Here is a 6,520-nt window from a genome sequence, read left to right on the forward strand (position 1 = left end):
TCTCAAAAAGAAACTCACACAATTATAAGTTAGGTAGAACTTCAGTTTAAGCTGTTCAATAAATTTAAGATTTTAAAACAACAGAAACTCATGGTTCTTGTGATATTCAATATTTTCGAGATCTTCTTATATGTCTTATGGGTTCAAATGAAGAAGTAAATATTTCTTTCAAAAAAACACTATCTCTCTTGAAAGTTATGAAAATATACATTATTAGCAAAGTAAATTTACATAACATATTTTCATGGTAAACAAACAAATAAGCCCAAAATGGAGAACTCTAGAGCATCAATTTACACAAAAGTTGAGTTACACTTCAGGCTTATATTCAATAAAGATCTTGTATGCTTGATGGCAAGAGGCAGTTGAAGGATCAGAGTGCTTAACTAAGAAAGACGTCACCACAATGATCCGTCAGAACTTCTGAAACCGCGAGCATACTCTTTTTCTGTCCATCGCCGACGAAGGCGCGACAGCGATAACCCCGGCGGAAATCTCCAGTTGTTCGAGCGGCCTTGACTTTGGAAGCACGCAGTTTATATTTCTGCCGAACCGTGTGTGTACAAAACCGTGGTAAATTTTTTCCAATCGATAAGGAAATTAAAAAGAATATCTTCTTTACTAAGAGATGATATAAATTTTGCCAATTTTTTTTTATGTAAACGCGCTTTTCACCAGCGTTTAATTAGCAATTTTGTATTATTAATACCTGGGCCTCTATGTGCCTGCTTCTACCTCACTGCATCGACTTTTGATGTTGGCCGAATGGTGCTGTGCTAAGCTTATTCTGGTTGATTGTTTGTTTGGAGTTATACGGTGTCAGCCTCTGGCAGGTTATAGGCTGGGCCATGCATGGCCGCTCTGTCTCAGTGAATAGGGCCTGTAGGTGCCATCGTCTCAGAGACAGATGTGTGGCCTTTTTTTCTATGTGAGATACTGCACTTCACTCAATAAATTGGCATGATATGCTTGATTCAGACTCCTATACTATTGATTAAATTGTATGGAATGATACCGCTGTAGATTAGCTGCAGCTATGGCTCTGTGTATACTGTCAGCCCGATTAGTGAATGGGCCCAGAGACAGATTTGTGGAGTTTTTTGCTATGTGAGGTACTGCACTTCACTCAATAAATTGACATGATATGCTTGATTCAGACTGTTATACTATTGATTAAATTGTATGGAACAATATCGCTGTAGATTAGCTGCAGCTATGGCTCTGTGTATACTGTCAGCCCGATTAGTGAATGGGTTCGTACGACGGTAGCTCTGCATGCCCTATTTAACGGGTGGATCTGGGCATGTGGTTTCATTGGCAAACAACCTCAATCACCTCATCGTCTACATCTCTTTGCTTCTCTTTGCTTTAGGCGTCAACAGAGGCAAGCATGACTGGTCCTGTAATCGAGTTTCTGGCTCCTCCTCCCTTCGAAGATGGTAGTATGTTACAATTTTGGATAAGAGGAGGGAATGTTTCTTTGCAAAATGCCACTCGTATTTTCTTGGAAGCGTATTTTGTTGATCATCGGCTCTTTAAGGTGATGAGAGGTGTCGCCAACTGTGTTTTTGGCCACCTCTGGAACCACGGGGACGCGTTTGACCTGCATGGTACCGCTGCTTGGGTGGGTAACACTATTGTTTGTTGTGCGAAGGTGGATCCACATATGTTGTATGATGCTCATGCGGCGGAGTTTGTTCCAGTCATTCGGTTCGTTGATTAGCGGCGCAGGTGCCCCACAACGATTGTATCGTTCGATCGGTTGCTTTGTTGTCATCGTTGTCTAGTCGCTATTGCTTTGTTTGGTTAGCCTATGCAGATGTTCCTTTGGAGTGCTGTCTTTGATGAAGAAGTTTTAGTTTACTTAGTTGGTTGTGTTGTACTATGTGGTTTGATGTTCAGTTGTAATCGGCGTGTATTATTAAATGAAAGTAAATCGATGTGTGTTCTTTCTATCTGTTGGGCCATATATTGCATGGTAAAAGACCACGGCTGAAAAGTAAAAGTTGGTGCAGAAAACAATTTGCACACATCTTCAAAAGATCTGCAACAAAAAAAGGAAAGGAAAACTATATTATCAATTAAGGGTAATATAGTAAACTCTTTTCGACACAATATCTATAAATAGACTAAATCTAAACTGCATACAAGAAACCAAGGTCTTCGAATTTCAAAAAAGTACATGAGTATAGAGATTTACAAATGAAATGTTAAAGTTAGTAGCAAAAAATAACATGGTAGCAGAAAGTTTTGGCACAGGAAGCATCCTAATTTCTGTCGAGATAAAACCCATGATAAATTTATGAAGTGTTTATCCATGCGGTATGCCTCTGCGGAGTTGGTGTAGCTGATCCTTGGGAGTGGATGGCTATGTTAGCTCCCTCAGACATGTCCTGTAAAATCCTCATACGGTTCAGAGTGATGAGCTGTTTGGGAAAAAAAATAAAGGTGCGTCAGTAAACATATTGACTGTTATGAATATAGGTGTCAATAAATCGAAGAAGAAGGTGCAGCGGCTAGCATTATACCGGCTGATCAGCATTCATTCTGAATGTAATGTGGATGTGATAGCGCTAATCTGGCCGTGCCTAAGTATGTTCTCAGGCGGAGTGTTTGCACTTATCTATAATATCTAAATTGAAGCAACCCACTAAAAGTAGTTCTCTCAACATGCAAGCCATCCACATCATCAAGCTTCTCTGGCTAATCCTAGCCTACCATCTGTCATCAAATCTGCCACCTCACCCATCCAAGTCACCAGGATACCACTGTAATTATGTCTCATAAGTAAAAAATAAGCCACGGTTAAAATCCCACTAATCCTCTTCCTCTTCCAGTAGCCTACCTTCCACTCACAACCATTCAATTCTAATGTCTACCATCCATTTATGTTGTCTAGATCCCGCACAAGCAATCCCACTAAATTCACCATACAAAAATGTCCCGTACGTACACGCTATGTCAAATGAAAAGAAAAGTAACTCTTTAATGTGACTCTCTCCATTCTTCCATAATCTCTTCTCTATGCGCAGGGGGGTGAACCGCTTTGGTAGCTTTCCACTCAACTTAGCAAGTACCGTGACTATTCATCTGCTTCCTCCTATAAATATGACATCTCTCTCAGCGAATAAACCAGACGGGAGACAGCCATCTGTTGCTATCTCTCTTTCTTGCAGAAGACAACCAAAATCCGATTCATCTCCGGCGCCGATCGATCTGGCCCGTCGTGTCCCCTTTCTATTCTACTTAGTACTTGCAGCCGGTGGACATTATCCAAAAGCAGCAGATCAATCGATGTGGGAGGCTGGGCGCTTGCACTTGAGTGCGGTGGCGACAATTTGTGGACGACCAGATCGCCTTCATGTGCATGGGGGATATCGGTTAGGTCGTCATCCAAGCAATACAGGCCCCAATCTTTGATCTGTTACATAATTTGGATTGGATTTGTGGCTATTTTTTTTATGCTGGATGAGCCACATAACATGGTGGAGGACATGTTGTTTTTAGGACATGGCATCTTCTTACGCAGATTTTGAATTGGTTGTATCCGTGTATGGCTGATTGTTGGGGCAAGGTGCAGATTTAATTATCTACACGATTTGGCCTTCTTTGTTCTTTGCAGTTCTTCAACCTCTCTCTGGCTCTACTAATGTAAGGATTCTCCTCAAAACAAAAAAAAAATGTAAGGATTGTCCTCAAAACAAAAACAAAAAATGTAAGGATTTGTCCTCTATTTTAGTTAACTTTTTTTTTTTTGCTTCACGCTTCGTTGCTTATTTCTATGAATGCATGCAAGATTCATTCCATTTGTTGTCTTCAATTAAAATTTTAAACCACTATATTTTTATCCGTGAGACTGATATATTCTTTTGCACATATTATGTGTTTTTGCCTCCAACCAAATATGTTTCTTCCAATCATTTTCTGCAGCAGTGAAGCATATTTTTGGGAAAAGGAGTTTATTAATTTAATAATATCATGTGACTTTTTCTGAAATGATGTTGATTAAACCATGTAAAAAGGCTATGTTACGAAAAGTGTAGTTGTTGAGATGGGAAGATAAGCTCATACAAACCTGCTGCACAAAGATTGGTTTTTTGACAGGTAGAGTATACACGGCCCCATAATTAATCAGTCTGATGGTTTCAAGTGTAAGCGGGCTTTTTCCAGGCAATAACCACTGTAATATTTCAGTAATTTTTCTAAATAATACAAGACTTTGTTTTCAGCAATTGTACAAAAAAACATATTCATCATTCAATTATTGCACTAATTATTTCAATTATTTTTAAACATTTGCAATATTTGTACTACATGAATACACAACAGAGAATGGTAGGATGCTTACTTTTGTTATAAAACACAGCAGTATATGTTGTGCCCAAAATTTTGGGACATTGGCTCTTAATAAAGTTGTATCCTGCTAAGAATTAATTTTGATTGTTTTAACTCCTTTTTCTCTGTGAAGTGTTTGTTGCCAATTCCGCAGCAACGCGCGGGGCATCATCTAGTATATAGGTAATGAGAAGGTCATGCATGTGAGACACGCATGCAAGGACGTGGCAGCTCTTATTGGGAAGTTCCAACACCGGTAATACTTTTCTGTACATGCATGGTGACGTGTTGGTGTCTTTGCCATCTGTAGCGCTGCATGGAGTTACGGCGACGCGTGGATACAACTGCTGAAGGTGGTCACCTATCTATTTTAAGCATGCATGCATGTTCTGAGGAGCCTCCTTGAGGGTTAACAAGGTAGTGACACATTTTGTACTAATTGATTTGGTTCCTTTAGTTATTTTTCTATGTACACTTCGGGTGTTCCTTGCCATTTGTTTTGGGTATGGGTTTTCATATGCTGAACCACGTATGCAAAATTGCATCCTTTTCTTCCTAAATATGGGTTGCTTTGGTATGTTGTTGGTGAAGTCGTAGCTGCCTGACATGATTTTTCCTATTTTTGCTAGCTTGGTACAAACTGTCGGCTGTTCTTTTTGCGAAACATAGTATAGACATAGACGCTCACTATCGGTTATTTTTGTTGTACTATCGTGCGCATGTGTAACTGGTTCACTGCATGAGTGGTTTTATACTTTTTTGTTGGTTAGTTTTGTTTGCTGATGTGGGCCTGTGAGTTGATTATTTGTCTCCCTGCGTCGCTGGAGAACTCCTATCGTTCCCAATGCGGCCATGTCATATGGTTTCCTCCTCTCTCTCTCTCTCTCTCTCTCTCTCTCTCTCTCTCTCTCTCTCTCTCTCTCTCTCTCTCTCTCTCTCTCTCTCTCTCTCTCTCTCTCTCTCTCTCTCTCTCTCTCTCTCTCTTTCTTCTCTCTCTCTCTCTCTCTCTCTCTCTCTCTCTCTCTCTCTCTCTCTCTCTCTCTCTCTCTCTCTCTCTCTCTCTCTCTCTCTCTCTCTCTCTCTCTCTCTCTCTCTCTCTCTCTCTCTCTCTCTCTCTCTCTCTCTCTCTCTCTCTCTCTCTCTCTCTCTCTCTCTCTTCTCTCTCTCTCTCTCTCTCTCTCTCTCTCTCTCTCTCTCTCTCTCTCTCTCTCTCTCTCTCTCTCTCTCTCTCTCTCTCTCTCTCTCTACATGTTCTGACCATATCGAGAGACGGAACCTTATCCTTATTTTTTCTATCCCTCCACCGCCTCCACATCTCTCTACCCGCTTGAGCTCTTCCTAGGCAATTTTCATGCACCTAGGCGAGCTCCGATGATCTCTCCCCCATCCAAGTTCCGTGCGACCGCCCGCCCCGTTTTCCTCACTTATCTATCTACAACGATACTTTCTCAACTTTGTGGCCAGCGGCGCGCCGATGCAGAAACGACGCCGACCACCATGCCCCGCCCAAGCTCATGTGTTTCTCTTGCTGCCAAATTCCAGGAGGAATGATTCTTCTCTCTATCCAGGTTCAAATTTGCAGTTCCTACCTAGAGTTGTGGGGATTACCTCTAGGGTCGACTTGGTGTTATGCTTTGGGTTTGATTCGTTCGATTGATCTGTTTCCGTGGTTCATTTTTGGCTTGTAGGTGATTGGTGTGTAGTGGTGTGTAGTACGTGGTCGACAATCAACACGGCGAGGTCGAGCTCGCCCTTCACAACCAGAGATGACAAGCAACTTGTGGTGGGTTTGATTCGTTCGACTGATCTGTTTTCGTGGTTCATTTTTTGACCTGCAGGTGATTGACACACGGTGGTGTGTAGTACGTGGACGACAGTCAACACGGCAAGGTCGAGCTCGCCCTTCACGTCAAGAGATGACAAGCTACTTGCGGTGTAAGTTGGCGGTCACCATCTTCAGGAAGGTGCATCTGCGGTGGAAGGGGTCATCCTCGCCTCAGGTGTGCTCGCCTTATGTTCTCCCCAACCACGGCTCCCGCATCGCCCTCAGTGGCAGACAGTACTGGATTTTTCACATGTTTGTGCTGGGTGGCTCGCTTGCCAACCAGGTGGAGAACAACGGGACAATCTCTAGGAAGGCTCTGTCCGGGGGTACGTGGCGGTCATGGCCATGGAGTTTTGCATA

The sequence above is a fragment of the Lolium rigidum genome, chromosome 1 (assembly GCF_022539505.1).
Source record: "Lolium rigidum isolate FL_2022 chromosome 1, APGP_CSIRO_Lrig_0.1, whole genome shotgun sequence".
In the NCBI taxonomy this organism is placed as follows: domain Eukaryota; kingdom Viridiplantae; phylum Streptophyta; class Magnoliopsida; order Poales; family Poaceae; genus Lolium; species Lolium rigidum.